General features: G+C 41.8%; 4 long non-coding RNA genes and 1 other non-coding gene across 5 annotated transcripts; 3 read left to right on the plus strand and 2 right to left on the minus strand.

The window, feature by feature from the left end:
- Positions 1–3,985: 3,985 nt before the first annotated feature.
- On the minus strand, positions 3,986–6,358 carry LOC133440900 (uncharacterized). Its single transcript, XR_009782372.1, has 3 exons — positions 6,130–6,358; positions 4,215–4,362; positions 3,986–4,110 (listed from the first exon to the last, which is right to left on the minus strand). It is a non-coding gene; the product is annotated as an uncharacterized LOC133440900 (long non-coding RNA).
- Positions 6,359–6,744: 386 nt separating this feature from the next.
- On the minus strand, positions 6,745–8,100 carry LOC133440901 (uncharacterized). Its single transcript, XR_009782373.1, has 3 exons — positions 8,013–8,100; positions 7,880–7,922; positions 6,745–6,953 (listed from the first exon to the last, which is right to left on the minus strand). It is a non-coding gene; the product is annotated as an uncharacterized LOC133440901 (long non-coding RNA).
- An 848-nt stretch (positions 8,101–8,948) lies between these two features.
- trnan-guu (transfer RNA asparagine (anticodon GUU)) lies at positions 8,949–9,022 on the plus strand. The gene has a single exon. It is a non-coding gene; the product is annotated as a tRNA-Asn (tRNA).
- A 1,098-nt stretch (positions 9,023–10,120) lies between these two features.
- On the plus strand, positions 10,121–12,081 carry LOC133440903 (uncharacterized). Its single transcript, XR_009782375.1, has 3 exons — positions 10,121–10,298; positions 11,806–11,894; positions 11,981–12,081. It is a non-coding gene; the product is annotated as an uncharacterized LOC133440903 (long non-coding RNA).
- A 2-nt stretch (positions 12,082–12,083) lies between these two features.
- Positions 12,084–12,822, plus strand: LOC133440902 (uncharacterized). The gene is made up of 3 exons (XR_009782374.1): positions 12,084–12,298; positions 12,534–12,604; positions 12,706–12,822. It is a non-coding gene; the product is annotated as an uncharacterized LOC133440902 (long non-coding RNA).
- The last annotated feature ends 6,349 nt before the right edge of the window (positions 12,823–19,171 follow it).

Consider the following 19,171-nt stretch of genomic DNA (forward strand, 5'->3'; position numbering starts at 1 on the left):
ACTCTATCCGGATGGAGCAATTTAACTGGATAGTTTTTTTTTGAAGGCATTGAGCGGGATGGCCCAGTGCTGTGATACGTCATCACGTCCGCCATATTGGATGTGGCAAATTTACCAGTAAACTAAAACAGTGAAATGGGCCGAACTTCATAAAGTGTTTTACAAAAGGTGTTTTAAGTTAATGTCCGTAATTGATTCATTCACACACAAAAACGAATATATTTGGAAATCAAACAAGCACCAAAGACAACATTTCTATTTATGATTTTATGAAATATGATTATCGTTTTTGTTTTGCCCCTCCATTTTTTCTCTCTCTGAGTCTTCTTTCACCTTCCTTCTGTATTATACTTCCGCTCTCATACCATGTAATCTCTGTATATAATCTAACTAACTCCTTTTAGTATACATTTTTTTTTACTTTATTAATTGATCCATTGTATGTTTATATTATGGAAATAGTTACCAAAGTTTTCAATTTTAAGTTAAATCCGGGACTGTTCACAATAGTCGACATTTATTAAATATAAGAAAAATTGAGATTGGACATTAAATAGTTTTGTTATCTCTGGGAATGGTATTGATGGGAATTGATATTTTGGGTTCACTAAAACTGGATACATACATTGTGAGGCACCAGAGCGGCCTCCCCACGTACAAGGGGATCAGGTAAACTGGACCTGGGTGATGAGGTGTAAAGGAGAGACCCCGCACAGCGTGGAATGCCAAAAAATAAGGCTTTTTATTGTATGCAAAAAAGCACGCAGACATACAGGCGAAGGCAAAATCAGTATTCTAAAAAATGGCACATTGAGTATAGCCTCTCAGCAAGCTACCTCCACTCAGCAGCCCCCTTTCCGGTATGCAGCCACTGGTTATGAAGCCAGGCAGGGTGGGGAGGTTGATTGGGCACAGGTGTGCCCAATCAGCAGAACCAGGCACACCTGTGTGCTGCTCCCCCGCAGACCACGCCCAATCCTCCACTCTGCCACACACATTAAAAAAGTCCGGTGACGGTGAGAAGGGGAGGGGTTGCTCACTTTCTCACATACATGCAAAAGAGTTTAGTTTTATATTAAGTTTTATGGAAGAGCTTTGATTTGCTTTACCTTGTTAAGTAAATGGGTATGTGTAAATGTAAAAATATTTAAATGTTAAAGTTGGTTCAAGCACTTTGTCACTTCATTACAGAAGCAGAAACATGTTTAAATAAAGAAACAAATATTTTTGAATGTATTGGTTATTGCTTTTATTTTTATCCAGTAAATAACTTAACTTTGGCATGAATATGCCCTCTGTTTCTGCTCCTGTGCATTTTCCAGGAGAGTTTGACTTCCTGATGAATGGTAGATTAATACATAACAATTGTAGTCTTCACTTTTGCGATTATAGGCTATATTCATACATAAATATAATGACAATGCCAATAAATGTGAAGTATTCTAAAAGTATTCAAAATATTCCAAATACAATACTTTGATTAGACAAAGTAACGGAATACGTTACAAAATACTTTTTTTTTCTCTTATCTTGCACTTTATAATTTATTTTTTTATTTACTTATCTTGCACTGTATATAAGGACCAGCACCTGGAATTTCGTTGTTATGAAATATGAACAATGACAATAAAGAATATTGAATATTGAATCTTGAAACTTTAAGGTGAGTTACAATTTCAAGTATTCCAAGTATTCCAAGTATTCTACCCAACACTGTTCCCACCCCATTCAGATATTTAGGGATCTAACTTCATATTAGGGATTCAAACTTCACAGAGAGAATAAATATTTTTTGGATCAAATCTTAATATAAGTATGCACAATTATTGCTTTTTATATCAAACACCTTTAATCTGGTTATACAAGCAACATGTACAAGAAGAAACGTATCTAATGGGCTGAGCAGAAGAATTGAGAGAATATTGCTCACAGGAGGTTATGAAATACTTCTTTACAAGTTAAACTAGAACGGGACAAAGGAAGTGCATAGACAAAACACAACAGTAACACTCAGGGGTTAATTTGTGCCGGATCCTGCCGGAACAAGATCCGGCACCTCTCGATTTTGGCCTCCCTGCTTTCCGGGACTTATTTGGGCAGATCCGGCACCTCTCGTATATATATAAAACAATAATGATATAAAAAAGTTTTTTTTTAATGTATAAAAAATAATAATATGCATAAATTCATTTACAGAACAAATCCCAAGCATTTCATTTCAGTTTATAAAGATTTAACGTCATTTGAAAGAGTCGGAGATTTGTTGATGCAATGAAAAGATGGGCCAGCAAACCACGCCCCTGACCAAAAAAACTTTGGAAATTTGCTGGATCCGGGGAGCAAGCAGCGAGCAACGCAAACATGTCAAAAAGACAGTTGAATTTACTGTCTTTTTCAAAAAGATGGAAGAGTTGCGTGATTCTTCAAAACGAATCAGCAAGCGGCGATGAGGGCAGCTGCAGCACAATCAATGTGCTCCTTGCGCCGCGGACACATACACATGAATGGATTTGTGTCGGTTGCTGTGGATTATGTTCTCACTACAAATAAAAAAACGGGCTGAAGCCCCCCCAAATTTGATCTCAGCCCCCCCAAAATTAAGAGGACATTTTTCCCTTTCCAACGATACCAATATTGTGTTTGTACAATTTAAAACGGCGTTATTTTGGGGCTGATGCAGCCGCATCTCTCTGCTTGCCGTCACTGCACTGTGTCCAGCAATGTCCCGCCCACAGCACCATCTGATTGGTTACACACAGAGACAGGCACGGGAAACAGCCAATCAGCGGTGGAGGCTGTGCATGCTGTGCTCACACACAAACAGAGGAGCGGAGAATATTAGTTATTAATTATTCAGTTATTAATATTAGTTTAGCCGGGTAGAGAAGCTCCGGAGAAGATATGTTTCCAAGGTAAGTTAAGGCAGCAGACACCCTATTATTGTTATTCTAGCTTTCCAAAGTGCACCAGATTGATGCATTTAAATGAATTATGCTCAAAAAATTTCGCGGGGGGGGCGGTCCCCCCCCCGGAACCCCCTCGATGTTCCGGGACCTCTTCATGGACAAATTAAGCACTGGTAACACTAAAATTAAAGGCGAGCAAAGCCCTGCGTTTACAGTCAGCAACTGCAGAAACTAGAATATGTTTTGTCTGAATGAATAAAGGCCTTTGAATGTAAAAAAAAAGTGACCAAATTTATGTAAGCTCATTGACTTCTTTTCATTTAATAATAAAAAAATGGAAGGACTATTGAACATGTTCTGAAGTTTATTTTTCATATATTTTAAAGGGGACCTATTATGAAAAACACGTTTTTGACGCTGCCTGCAATGTGACCGTCATCAATGTGCTGCCCTCAAGTGGACAAATGGAGGCACTGCAGTTAACCAACCCGCTGTTAACACGCCACAGGGACTCAACGCAAGTGTTGATGCTTTCTCTTCCTCTTGTGTTACATTTCTGTCATTCAGCACTTTCATAACCGTCCCTTTAACCTCTTCCTTGTGTGGGCAGTGGCTCCACACAGCAACAGAATCCCAGTTTTCATCTAAACCCCTGAAACACTCAAAGATCTAATGCTTCAAATTTGTACTGTTTGAATTTTGCTACAGTCTGACTGAATACTGAAGGTGACATCCCAAACTGTTTTGAAAACATTAGAGGAATAGTCATTTCCATGGGACTTAACAGAGCCTGAAGGAAGTAAACACACTGACATCGCCTGGCCATCATCTCATTTCAATTAGGCAAAAGATTAAAAGTAGAAATATTTCATTTGAGTTTTGTCCTACAGTCTTCTTAATCTTCTTTTAGTCTTTAGTGACAATTGTGTCCAAATCCTCTTCTGTGTCACCTCCACCTGAAGGAAATACAAAGATATCAAAAGATATGTTGTAAATTCTCATCTGAAGTAAGTTTACACATGTGTATTCTTCTTCTTCTTATTATTATTATTTAACAGTGCTTGATGGAAACACTACATACCAAAGCAGTTCTGAAACCTGGTGGATCTTTGCAGCAGCAGGAAGAATAGACCAAAGACCAACAGGATTCCAAAGAAACCTCCGATGAGACACCCAACGAGAGTGGCGTAGCTGGTGCCATCATCTAGGTGACAGTGAAACAGAAACACGAAGGATTCAATGAGAAAGATGTGTAAAAAAAAAAAAGAAGGCAATGTTGAAAATTGTCAAGGTGTTTTGCTACATCACCATAAACATGCAGGACGGCAGCAGGCGCATCGGGATTCTGGGACTGTTGACATACGACTCTTGTGCCGTTGTCAGAGTAGGAGGTTCCCTTGAGGGTCCACACGGCCAAAGACTCGCCGTTCTTCAGGTCACAGCTCCCCTCCAGAGCCTGAGGTGTGAGTCCGGGGACGCAAAACCATGTGTTCAGGAGGGAATACAGACAATAAAACACTACAACCGATGTGTCAACTGTGACAGCTGAAACAAATTACATCAAATGAATCACACTGTTATAACATTAAAGTGTTATTGCTGAACATAAACAGGCTGACGATCCGATACACCACCTCTAGCAGGGACTCTGTCATGTAGGAAATGTAAAATCTTATGTAGTAAACTGATATATTCCCCTTTACTTCCAGTTTATGAGCTGATACTTGTATTTACTAATCATAGCCCCCCTACAGACTGATTGGTTTGAGATTTGACTTTGTTGCACATATTATTTTGAGCAAATCCGTCACGTTTGGTGAAATCATTCACGTTTGTAGTTATCGGCCTCCAAAATCTGATAAAAAAAAAATCAATTTTGAAAAATGAGCCAGTTAGCACATAAGTACTCCAAACCATTTAAAATTTATCTAAGTTGGCCAAACTTCAGATTCTTTGTTTTGATGCTCCCTGAATGAATTTCTATAAATTTGGCGTGCCCACAAAGAATGTCAATCTGTTTCATTAATTTTGTGTTATTACTCCTGAACATGGAGGCAAAAGAGCATCTACAAGCAACACTTGTGATCGGTGTGTAACTTTAACAATTCAAGTTGTTTCATATGGTCAGGGGATAAAACACGCCATATGTCAGGCAAATCAGTTGACCATCATTGCACTTGGAATAATCAGTGAAAGCACCAACTCACAGGACATTCAAAATAGGGTGGACTTTTTGAGGCCTATCTAAGGGTTAATTACTGTGCGTGCTTATTACCATCAAGTGAGACAAAAATAAAATAGAATAAAAAAAAAACAACCAAAAACAGGAAGTTCAGGTGACCATCATTGCACTTGTTTCAGCTCTTGATGCAGAATGATTGGAACATTTTAAATGCAGAAATGAGCAGGAAGGAGTGGACTTGATGCAGGAGCGTGAGAGGAAACGGGGGGAAAAGACAGTGTAGTTCTTGAGATGTGATAACATTGTCACATAACAACATTGCAGCAAACGAGCCACGTAGGGGTCTAGCGAGGTAAGGACCATACTCTGCAAAAGTGGTAGACATCCCATAGTCAGATTTGAAATATTTCAGTCTTTTTTTTTAGAATATACAATGCAGTAATTATATTAAAGGTCGACCCATTGGTTGGCCAATTGTCAAATCTTTTTAATAATATGCATCTGACTATAAAAACCCATACTGAATGACCCGAAGATGACATGAACCCAAAATAAAACCACACAATGAACACAAGCCAGTATTTAGTGCAGAGATTTAACTCTTTTCTTTAGGAGATGATATTAATCAGGATTGCATTCAATTTGGGTTAATAGATCAAAGTTCCTGCATATTTGTCCTCAAGAGAGTGGATATTAAATGTGGAATTAATTTAAAAAATCTTAAAACAAGAAGATCAGGGGCGCCTTAGAGTTTTGCACAGCACTTTTAATGAATTATTTGCATAAATAGTGCATATGTAGTGGTGGATGTTTGCACGCTGTTGCCTATAAAGTTGGAATAATTCTGTTTTCAGAAACATTCCTCTTTTTATTTAAAATCATAAAAGAGGTCAGATGTTTTTTGTTCCAACATTACGCACGGATAAAACAAGAGAAAATTAAGTCCCAGGACCTGAGCTGTTTGTAGTTTTGTAATAAAATGCTAGTTTAGTTGTAATGTGAGTCAGTGTGGAGTGCTAGTTCAGTTGTTCACCACCTCACCTGAGGAATATCTTCCACGTGGCCTTTAGGACAGGTGAGACTGTAGTTCTTTTGATGCTGATAGAAGATAAATGTGAGGTTCGGAGAGGCTTCAGGGACTCCACAGCGAAACACTGCAGGTTCCCCCACAGCCACTGTGACGTCAGCTGGCCGTGTGCGGTAACTGAGAGCTGGAGAGCCCGGGGTTGAGCTGCTGGGGGCATCGGCCGGGTTTTGTGCTGCACCAGTGATTGATTAACATGTGTTTGAGACACAGAAGACAGAGGAACATATTTTGGATGCAGAGTAAATGTACACATCACAAATGATCCCGTTTAAAATCTGCTCAATGCTTTCTCTCTGGTAAAAGCGAAATGTGTCATTGTTGAATTGTTCCTAAATGTTTGCCTTTCTGCTGTCAATCACTACATTAATAACTCCTTAAGTCTTATTCAGAGAATTCAAATGGCTGCAAACTCAGAATGATTTTCTTGGAATGAGGAAGCATCATAAAAAAATTCTCCAGTGTCTTACTGAAAGTCTCAGAGACTAAAAACATTGATGATGATCAGTATAACCATTTAGCGGCTGCTGCAAACTAACACGAGCACCCCTGTCAGACTATAGGCCTATCCACCATGAATTACTGTGCAACTATCACAAATATAACCATGACGTCCGTAAAGCTAATGCATGTGAAGAGTTACCTGATGATGGCGTCCCCATTCGGAGCACAGCCAGAAGCAGCCAGCAGACATGACACGTGTTTCTCTTCCTCCTCATTTTCCCACTCCTCCTCTCATGGACTATTGCACCGATCAGTGTTTCCTGTCCCACAGATAAATCTGGAGAATTTGAAAATGCATTTAAAGCCAAATTAACATTCAGCACTATGGGGATTATGTAAATACACTAAATGTATATTATTGTTATGATTTAACCCTATACAGGACTGTCTCAGAAAATTTGAATATTGTGATATTCTGTAATGCAATTACAAAAACAAAAATGTCACACATTCTGGATTCATTACAAATCAACTGAAAAATTGCAAGCCTTTTATTATTTTAATATTGCTGATCATGGTTTACAGCTTAAGAAAACTCAAATATCCTATCTCAAAAAATTAGAATATTCTGGGAATCTTATTCTTAAGCTGTAAATCATAATCAGCAATATTCAAATAATAAAAGACTTGCAATATTTCAGTTGATTTGTAATGAATCCAGAATGTATGACATTTTAGTTTTTTTAATTGCATTACAGAAAATAAAGAACTTTATCACAATATTCTAATTTTCTGAGACAGTCCTGTATATGATACTGAAAGAACAGAGGAAGCACTGGTAGAGCAGATGTTTGTATCAAAGCTTGAATTAACTTAATGAGACTATGTGGACAAAGTAATAAAGAAACAATAAAAAGGACAACAAAGCAACTGTGGCTTTAATGGTTAAGGAAGGACAGCATTTTACTAATATACAATTTAACACTGGATATAACAACAGTGTTTATAAGAAATTGTGCACTCATATAATTTTTTTTTTTTACGATTTTGTTAGTGTTAAATGGAAATTAAGCGCCTGAAAAGGATGCATGTAATAACCATGCTGCTTGGATAGTTTTATTTAACTGTTTTATTTTACTAAATATTGAAAAATACTGATTAATACCAGAAATGACTAATGGTGATTAATAACAACTGTAGACTTCAAATATTACCAGATTTTGCGAAAATGTGAAACCGCAGAATGGAAAAGATGACACTGACCTCAAAACTGAGCAGCGCTGCAGGCAGCTTCCTTATTTCCACCCTATGATGACAAGAGTTGCTCAAATTAACTTCAGAGAAGTTGTGAAACTTTCTTGGGACTGAACTGATATACTTTCCAGAGTCCACGTACGGGGAAAGATGGAACTTCTGAGTGGCGTTTACTTTCTATTTGCTTCATTCTTTCTCCCTAAGAAGAAAGGAAGCTCAGCATAACAAGGTACCTGGAGGAATGTGGAAATTATCCTGATGAGCAAGATGGAAACAAGAAACAGGTTCAGCAGGGCCTGAACCAGCAATCACACACACGCTTTATCTGCTGTCTGTTTGCTTTATTTACAGCAGCCTTCCTGATTACCCTTTACCCCCTTTGTGTCTTCAGTCGGTAACAATAAAATACTTTGATAACTTTTCTAAAAGAAGAGCAAGTAGATGATCACACTGGAACTGGAATCATGTTTTCAATGTGCACCCAGAATCTGCTATTTATGTTAAATTGTAGTGGGTTTTTTTTTTCCTTTTTTCCCTATATCTCTAAAATCAAATTCAGCTTTTACGATTTTCTTAATTTTAAACTGATATTACACAAATTTAACATGCAGGAAACTGTAATTAACAAACAACAAAATATATTGAAAGTAGCCTACTAAGTATTCTGGAAAAATGAATGAATGAATTAATTCATTTGTATTTCGAGCATGTATATAAAATGAAAGTAAAAATAAAAATAAAAAGATAAACATTTACATCTTCATATTCACATATTCGAAAAAAAGGAGTAGGAAGAAGTATACACTTTTTCCCAGTTCCTACCCGTTTATAACTATGGATTTACATTATTGCTATTATTATCAGTGAAAGTACCAACTCACAGGACATTGAAAATAGGGTGGACTTTTTTAGGTCTTATTACCGTGCTTAATACCGTCAAGTGGGACAAAAATAAAATAGAATAAAAAAAAAAAACAACCCAAAACAGGAAGTGGACACTGTGTCGCTGCTCTCTGCTCCACAACAAGTCCGTCGCAGAGCTGTAATGTGACTAAAATAGCACCGCCTCTCACCGTCAGTCTCTGTGGCGCAATTGGTTAGCGCGTTCGGCTGTTAACCGAAAGGTTGGTGGTTCAAGCCCACCCAGGGACGACTGTTTTTTATTTTATTTTTTTTCCTCCGTCATTTGCCACCACAACCCTCCTTTTTCATGAGCAGAAATCATTTGAGAAGTAACAAAATAACATATTTGAACCACTTTTAAGACAATAAAATAACATTTGAGCCATTTTTCAGACAACAAATAACATTCTTTTTTCTGTGAGGGGGGATATATATTGTTTTTCGGCACTACCTTGTTCTATATATATAGATGATATAACATGAATTACTCATATGTGGGATCAATAAAGTTCTTATTTTTGCCATCTGATAAAATTAAATATATTATATTTGGTGCCTAACTGTTTCCCAAGTATATTAGTGCGTGTGTGAATGAATAAATGAGACGTACAAGGTACATTTCTTTGTAGAAAGGCGCTTTAATTGGAAAGAAGCGCTGTGATTGGCCTACGTCCAATCTGACATTGGACAGTGAATGCCATGATTGGCCTACGTCCAATCTGACATTGGAGCAGTGAATGCCATGATTGGATGATGAAATTGGAGTTTGGACAGACGATCCTGATCCAAAAAAAAATTCTAAATTTGGGAATTACTTTTATACTGAACATAACTTCATCTTGCTTCTAATAAAAGGTAAGCTACTTTTTTAATTGGTTAGCGCGTTCGGCTGTTAACCGAAAGGTTGGTGGTTCAAGCCCACCCAGGGACGACTGTTTTTTATTTTATTTTTTTTCCTCCGTGATTTGGGTCCGGGGATTAAAGTATAATTTGTTTTTTCATTAAAACCAAAAACGAAAAAACGGAAACAGCGCCCCCATTTTCGTTTTTTCCTTTTAAATTCAAAACGGGAAAACCGTTTCTGAAAAAACAAAAAAACCAAACAACCAAATCAAATAACGGCCGAAATTTGGTTTTTGTAAATTCCTTTTTTCATTTTTGTATGAATATGACGGCGGACAGACCGGAAGCGGAAGTACAGTGTAATACCGTCAAAATAATACAAACTTATTTTCCTACATATTATATTTATAATATCTTAGTATACAGTCTTATATGGCTTTATAGACTTAACCTGTGAGTATGATACTGTTACTTAGTTGTTTTATGATGTTTGTATAGTTTTAAATTGTTTAACACAGCGGTGGCCGGTGTTCTGTCAAATTATCCTACCCGGTGAGTGCGTTTTATAATGGATCCATGGGTGAGTGTCCTACTTTGTGTCAATGCGCATGCGCACCAGTCAACAGCGTCAACTTGACTAAAACAACACGGAATCGTCCTACAGCTGTTTAAGAAGAAAACTGTGAAAACGGTAAGAATTTAGTGTTCCTGCAACCGAATTGTAGTTTTCCATGTTTGCGTGCTAATTTAATGTTTCCTACAACCAAATTTCAACTTCCTTGTAGTTTTTCATGTTTGCGTGCGTGTCGACCAGCCTTTGCATGACTTTTGTTAATTGAATATAAACTACCGTGTTGCAACGCCTTATAAGCAGTATGAGTTGTAAAAGAAAATCAGGGGGGGTGGTGGATTTTATCATATGGGGACAGATAATTTGTGCTGATTACAAATAATATAATATATTACAAATAATAGCAGTGACGAAAACACCTGCAGAAATACTGCAGGAATGACATAGCAGCAGTTAAATGCAGCCTTCTGTAAGCTTTAAATATCCACTGGGCTTACATCAAATACATCAAAACACGACAATAAAAAACAGTTTTCTGAACTTCAATATGACTCTGTCCTTCACAGGATAAGTAACATGGATCACTGCGAAAACTCAAAATCTTAACAAGAATATTTGTCTTATTTCTAGTTAAAATGTCTCATTTTAGTAAAAAAATCTCATTACACTTAAAACAAGACTCATCACTGGAAAAAACAACAATTTTCACCTGTTTCAAGTAGATTTTCACTTGAAATAAGTAGACAAATCTGCCAGTGGAACAAGATTTTTTTGCTTGTAATAAGAAGATAAATATTGACCCACTGGCAGATTTTTCTACTTATTTCAAGTGAAAATGTACTTGAAACAGGTGAAAATTGTCAAATAAGTTATTTTTCTGGTGATGACTGTAAATGTTGAAATAGCAGTAAAACCACATTCATTGATGAAATGACATAAGGGATGGAAAGGGAGGATGGAAGTTTTACAGGGGGGATGATTTGAACCGTTTTTATTTCAGGGGGGATGATTTCCACCGTTTTTATTTCAGGGGGGATGATTTGGACCGTTTTTATTTCGGGGGGGATGCCATCCCCCCTCATCCCCCCTCAACTCGAGTACTGCCTATAAGAGATGTAAATATGCGTAAATAGTAGGGTGGGGTGTAGTGCAAAAATAATAATAGTAATAACAATGGTAATGATAATAATAATGATAATAATAATGCATGTATTGCTGTCATATGTTATATATAATATGTGCATGATATACAATATGCTATTTTTTGGCTGCTTATAGCAGTCTTTCTATTGTATTATGTTTTAATTTTATGACATTCTTTGTTCACATTTTAGGTAATAGATGCCTATTTGCACATCTTCTTTGAAAAGCACAAGGCAAGTAAGAATAACATGTTCCAGGTTAGCATATAGGGTCCATTATTAGTCCTGTTAGATGGAGACCTAAGGACTCACACGCAGAGAAATGAGCTCTGATATGCAGGATTTAATGTTATACTATACTATACTACTTTTCTGTGCACTGGATTCTTATGGTATGTAGGTACCTATACAGTTTTTTTGCTAACCTGATTTCAGAAAGTACTGTTACAGAAATTTAAATGGATTTTTTTTTAAAGATTGTCAACATCCCCAAGAAGGCCCTCATCCTTATTGATCCCTTTGGGAAAGAGGACTATTATTCAAGAAAAGTTCTCCACAACTGGAGGTAATCTGCACTACTCAAAATTAATGATTTACAATAAGAACTTGTATGGCTAAATGCTTAACTGTTTCTTATTCTGTGTTTCCCAGGAACTACCTTAAAAGGATGGAGAGAAGGGGGTGAGGCATGGCAGGTGGAGACTGTGCACCACAATAAACAGCAGGATGCCAGTAGCTGCAGAGTGTTGGTTATGAAGGTATTAAATCATCATTTGGATAGCTGACTAGATAGATTATTACCAAATTAATGTCTTCTTCCAACTTGGTGACTATGTGAATGTGGATAAAAATACTGCGTTTCAATTTGCAGAAAACTTCATCACTGAGGAATCCACAGAGGTCGTCACCACAGCTGAGGCTGTGCATGAATACAGGAAGCAGATTGCCTGTAGCTGCTACAAAATCCGGGTCAGTGTAAAAATGCTTGGATAATCAGTTGCCACAATGTGGTAATTACAATGACTACTACAACTACTGTTTTTTTCTGTACACATAATAAAGTGTACTTTTAAATACACATTTCATAATGGATGCTTGATATCTGTAGGTGCACATGCTACAAAATGTAGAAATGTAAGAACAACAGAGATGCCTACACTGCTGTCAATAGGCGCATAAAAAAGGGTTCTTTATTCTTTTCAAGGCGATGCAAAAGATTACTGCATAGTGTGCGCCCTGCTGGAGTGCGATCCACAGCACAGCATGATTGGAATGGTACACATTTTTATAAAATAATTATAATTGTTTTATGTGAAATGACTTTATGAATGTTACATTTTTTAAATTGTATTGTTTCTGTTATGTTGTCTCACTAGGTGCAGTGTGGGACATATCATCGGTGGGCCCATTTGGAATGCGCCAAGTACACCGACGAAGAAAATTACACCTGTCCAAAATGCTTGTGATTGAATAAATGCAGAATAAAAAAGGAATGTTTAACGGCCAGCAGTGTCTTTGTGGGTCTGCCCCAATCACAATTCCAGCTTCCTTTACCAAGGTTGCTGGTTTTCTACTGCATCTTCATTTTACCCCCAACTACTACCCCACCCCTCATATCCACTCATATTCACTTTTTATGCACAGGTTGATTTCTCACATCGAGACTACTGCTGCATTCAGATGAATCTGAAAATCTGATGAATATGAAACTTTGTATAAACCTTTTCTTTATGATACTTCCTGGGAATGTGCATTTACTTCTTTTCAAAAAGAAATTAGTGAGAAAAAATAGATATATGTAGTTTGAAAATGTATTGAAACACAACAAGGTGAGATACAGGCAGTTCTATCCGCATGCGTTGTGACAGCATGATTTGACGGGGTATTTTCATCTGCCATATCGTGCTACATGATATCTATGTGCTTCTACATAGATAAATGCATGTAGGACTATTTGACAGATGAAAATACCCTGTGAGATCATGCTTCCACATAAATAAATACAGGTAGGATGATTTGACAGATGAAAATACCCTGTGAGATCACGCTTCCACATAGATAAATACAGGTAGGATGATTTGACAGATGAAAATACCCTGTGAGATCACGCTTCTACATAGATAAATGCATGTAGGACTATTTGACAGATGAAAATTGTCACGGCTCAGACAGGACAGAGAACCCAAATGCACAACACCAGGCAGGATCAGAGTCCAAGAGGCTTTAATCTTTGTCAAAAGGCAGGCAGGGGTCAAACCGGGTAGTCAGGCAGATCAGGCAGACAAAACCAAAAACGGACAGGCAAAAATCCATACCCCAAGAATCAGGCAGGCTCAAAGACAGGCAGGCAGGCAGAAACAAAACAGGATATGCAGGCTGGAAAGCGAGGCAAAAACACACGACAATCTGGCCAACAAGAAGGTGGAAATGGGCCGGTATATGAGGGGAACTGCTGATGAGGGAAACCAGGTGTGGAGCTGGGCTGGGGAAGCACAGGTGAAGGGAATGAGTGGACTTCTGGCTGATTAGGGTGGCAGGATCTGGAAAAACAGGGGAGTGAGTTAAACAGTAAAAAAAACCCTATCCTACACTGTGAAACTGTGACAGAACCCCCCCCTCAAGGGACAGATTCCAGATGTCCCAAAACCCCCCACCCCGGGTAGGAGGAGGGGGTCTGGAGGAGGGCCCCGGCCAACACATGGCCAAAGCTCCGGGGGCCGTCCTCGGTGCCGGGCAGACCGACGAGGCAGTTCGGGGGGTCGCCCTTGGGGCGTAACAGGCGGATCCGGGGGTCGGTCTGGGGGCTTGGCAGGCTGGTCAGGGGGTCGGTCTGGGACTGCGGCAGGCTGGTCAGGGGGTCGGTCTGGGGGCTTGGCAGGCGGTCGGTCTGGGGGCTTGGCAGGCTGGTCAGGGGGTCGGTCTGGGGGCTTGGCAGGCTGGTCAGAGGGTCGGTCTGGGGCTGCGGCAGGCTGGTCAGGGGGTCGGTCTGGGGGCTTAGCAGGCTGGTCAGAGGGTCGGTCTGGGACTGCGGCAGGCTGGTCAGAGGGTCGGTCTGGGACTGCGGCAGGCTGGTCAGAGGGTCGGTCTGGGACTGCGGCAGACTGGTCAGAGGGTCGGTCTGGGACTGCGGCAGACTGGTCAGAGGGTCGGTCTGGGGGCTTGGCAGACTGGTCAGGGGGTCGGTCTGGGAGCTTGGCAGGCTGGTCAGGGGGTCGGTCTGGGACTGCGGCAGGCTGGTCAGGGGGTCGGTCTGGGAGCTTGGCAGGCTGGTCAGGGGGTCGGTCTGGGATTGCGGCAGGCTGGTCAGGGGGTCGGTCTGGGATTGCGGCAGGCTGGTCAGGGGGTCGGTCTGGGATTGCGGCAGGCTGGTCAGGGGGTCGGTCTGGGATTGCGGCAGGCTGGTCAGGGGGTCGGTCTGGGACTGCGGCAGGCTGGTCAGGGGGTCGGTCTGGGACTGCGGCAGGCTGGTCAGGGGGTCGGTCTGGGACTGCGGCAGGCTGGTCAGGGGGTCGGTCTGGGACTGCGGCAGGCTGGTCAGGGGGTCGGTCTGGGACTGCGGCAGGCTGGTCAGGGGGTCGGTCTGGGACTGCGGCAGGCTGGTCAGGGGGTCGGTCTGGGACTGCGGCAGGCTGGTCAGGGGGTCGGTCTGGGACTGCGGCAGGCTGGTCAGGGGGTCGGTCTGGGACTGCGGCAGGCTGGTCAGGGGGTCGGTCTGGGATTGCGGCAGGTTGGTCAGGGGGTCGGTCTGGGATTGCGGCAGACTGGTCAGGGGGTCGGTCTGGGATTGCGGCAGACTGGTCAGGGGGTCGGTCTGGGATTGCGGCAGACTGGTCAGGGGGTCGGTCTGGGATTGCGGCAGGCTGGTCAGGGGGTCGGTCTGGGATTGCGGCAGGCTGGTCAGGGGGTCGGTCTGGGATTGCGGCAGGCTGGTCAGGGGGTCGGTCTGGGACTGCGGCAGGCTGGTCAGGGGGTCGGTCTGGGACTGCGGCAGGTCGGTCAGGGGGTCGGTCTGGGACTGCGGCAGGCCGGTCAGGGGGTCGGTCTGGGACTGCGGCAGGCCGGTCAGGGGGTCGGTCTGGGACTGCGGCAGATCCATCCAGGATCGCCTCAGGAAGGGGAACAGAGACCACCTCCAGAACAGAGACCGGCGGGACCGCCTCAGGAACCGAGGGCTGCGGGACCGCCTCAGGAACAAGAGTCGGGGCAGACAGGAGGCGGGGAGCCGGAACCGGGGCAGACAGGAGGCGGGGAGCCGGAACCGGGGCAGACAGGAGGCGGGGGGCCGGAACCGGGGCAGACAGGATGCGGGGGGCCGGAACCGGGGCAGACAGGATGCGGGGGGCCGGAACCGGGGCAGACAGGATGCGGGGGGCCGGAACCGGGGCAGACAGGATGCGGGGGGCCGGAACCGGGGCAGACAGGATGCGGGGGGCCGGAACCGGGGCAGACAGGATGCGGGGAGCCGGAACCGGGGCAGACAGGATGCGGGGAGCCGGAACCGGGGCAGACCGGATGCGGGGAGCCGGAACCGGGGCAGACAGGACGCGGGGAGCCGGAACCGGGGCAGACAGGACGCGGGGAGCCGGAACAGGAGCCGGAGCAGGAGCTGGAGCTGGAACAGGAGCCGGAGCAGGAGCCGGAGCCGGAGCTGGAGCCGGAGCAGGAGCAAGCTGGGGCTGGGGCTGACGCCTTCGTCGTTGCCTGCCCTGAAGGCTCCTGGGCCCACCCAGAGCCAGGCGTGTTCCCCAAAAGGGGTCCCAATACTCCTCCTCCTTGGCCCAGCGCATGTTATCAGCCGATTCTCGGGGAGCAGGAACAAGCTGGGGCTGGGGCCGACGCCGTCGTTGTCTCCCCTGAGCCTGCAGGCCTCTGGGCCCACCCAGAGCCAGGCGTGTTCCCCAGAAAGGGGGAAGAGACTGGGGTGTGTCCGGGGCCACCTCGGGAACAGCAAGAGGCTGGAACCGGGGGCATGTCCCCGTCACCGTACGGTGGTAGAACTCCACTTGGTCCCCATAAAAAAAATCCCACAAATCCTCTTCCTTACGTGGTAGGTCCATGTTGGCTGGGTTCAGTCTTTGGCCAGATTGTACTGTCACGGCTCAGACAGGACAGAGAACCCAAATGCACAACACCAGGCAGGATCAGAGTCCAAGAGGCTTTAATCTTTGTCAAAAGGCAGGCAGGGGTCAAACCGGGTAGTCAGGCAGATCAGGCAGACAAAACCAAAAACGGACAGGCAAAAATCCATACCCCAAGAATCAGGCAGGCTCAAAGACAGGCAGGCAGGCAGAAACAAAACAGGATATGCAGGCTGGAAAGCGAGGCAAAAACACACGACAATCTGGCCAACAAGAAGGTGGAAATGGGCCGGTATATGAGGGGAACTGCTGATGAGGGAAACCAGGTGTGGAGCTGGGCTGGGGAAGCACAGGTGAAGGGAATGAGTGGACTTCTGGCTGATTAGGGTGGCAGGATCTGGAAAAACAGGGGAGTGAGTTAAACAGTAAAAAAAACCCTATCCTACACTGTGAAACTGTGACAGAAATACCCTGTGAGATCACGCTTCCACATAGATAAATGTTGATGTCTATGTAGAAGCGTGATCTGACGGGGTATTTTCATCTGTCAAATCATCCTACCTGCCAATATCTATGTGGAAGCGTGATTTGACAGGTTTTTTTAAAATAGACGATTTTTAAATCGTCTATTTGCATGAAAAAGGTTTTTTTTTTAAAAGAAACTGAGATAAAAGAAACGGGGATCGTATGGTAGTATTTTCTGCCGAGGTAGGGCATATCGCCGAGGTAGGACATCTCGGCAGAGAAGTATGTCATTTCATCTTACGGGTAGGACGATTCGCGGAGGTAGGACAACTCGGCAGATCACCGCCGCTGTGGTCGCCATGACAACGGAGCAAACTGTGGCAGCGACCATTAAACAATTTAAAACTATACAAACATCATAAAACAACTAAGCAACAGTATCATACTCACAGGTTAAGACTACAAAGCCATATAAGACTGTATACTAAGATATTATAACTATAATATGTACGAAAATAAGTTTGTATTATTTTGACGGTATTACAATGTACTTCCGCTTCCGGTCTGTCCGCCGTCATATTCATACAAAAATTTAAAAAGGAATTTACAAAAACCAAATTTCGGCCGTTATTTGATTTGGTTGTTTGGTTTTTTGGTTTTTTCAGAAACCGTTTTTCCGTTTTGAATTTAAAAGGAAAAAACGAAAATGGGGGCGCTGTTTCCGTTTTTTCGTTTTTGGTTTTAATGGAAAAACGAATTATACTTTAATCCCCGGACCGATTTGCCACCACAACCCTCCTTTTTCATGAGCACAAACCATTTGAGAAGTAACAAAATAACATATTTGAACCACTTTTAAGACAATAAAATAACATTTGAGCCATTTTTCAGACAACAAATAACATTCTTTTTTCTGTGAGGGGGGATATATATTGTTTTTCGGCACTACCTTGTTCTATATATATAGATGATATAACATGAATTACTCCTATGTGGGATCAATAAAGTTCTTATTTTTGCCATCTGAGAAAATTAAATATATTATATTTGGTGCCTAACTGTTTCCCAAGTATGAATGTGTGTGAATGAATAAATGAGACGTAAAAGGTAAATTTCTTTGTAGAAAGGCGCTTTATGAAAATAAGTCAATTTACTTGTATTAGTTTACAGCGCAGTCTTGCCCCATCCAATATGGCGGCGACGTTGACGTATCGCAGCAGCGCTCGATGTGGCGTCTACGTATATGTCTATGGGGGCCCCTGAGCAGGGGTGCTCCCCAGAAAAATGGAAGCCCACCGCTTCTTGTCTAACTAGTGATGAGTTAAAACAATTTCAGTGTGTTTTGTAACATATATGAATAGAAATACCACATTTGTTTTATTGTTTATTTCATTTTAGCGAAACTACCGGAGTCAAATTCCTTGTTGGACAATGTTCGAACCTGGCCAATAAAGATGATTCTGATTCTGATTCTGATATATACTGGCAAATAAAGATGATTATTATAACAGCAGCACAGACTAGCATTAGTGGGCAGGGATGCCGTTATCATCTAACTAATATAAACCGAGGTTGGGCTTGAAGTGAGAGTTTAATTACTTTTTACTTGATGGTAGCACCAGAGAAGAAGTCAAATGTAAATAAAAGTGGTCTGGTGAGATTTTATTAATGGGAAGCTTTTTTAAAAAAAAAAATGACATAAAACTCCAATAATCCAATCCAATAAATTAGTAAATACAATATTTAAGCCTTACACTGTTGGAATTGTATAACTTTATTGGGTCAATGCTGCTTTCCAAACAGGGACCTTTCATTTTGAACTTTAAATCTGTTTAATTAGCATAACCCAAGATAATAAATGCGTGAATAATGCTAAATAAATGTTTTAGGAGGCTGGAAGTTGTTTTTTTAAGTCTTCATCAATCATTTTTTTATGAAAAACATCTATCATTCATTGCATAGTATCACATCCTTCTTTTCAAAAGACATCACAAAAGCACCTGAAAGCCAGCTGAATAGATGGATCAAATTTGACCCAAAACGATCTCACTGTGCAAACATTTTTCAGCACCTGAATGAGAACATTTTAAGATGTTTTCTTTTTTGAGTACTTTGGCTTATTTGCTAAAAGTCATAACATTCAGGCTAAAAGAATGCTTTTAAGGGTAATTTTACTGCTGTTAAATGTCAAAACGGGTTAAATTCGACCCTGATAGTATATAACGGTTAAGTTTAGGTCTCCTGTAGGTAAAAGTATCAGGATGAATCATCTTGATTTCACTGTAAAACTAAAGTTGTT

The sequence above is a fragment of the Cololabis saira genome, chromosome 3, assembly GCF_033807715.1.
Source record: "Cololabis saira isolate AMF1-May2022 chromosome 3, fColSai1.1, whole genome shotgun sequence".
Lineage (NCBI taxonomy): Eukaryota > Metazoa > Chordata > Actinopteri > Beloniformes > Belonidae > Cololabis > Cololabis saira.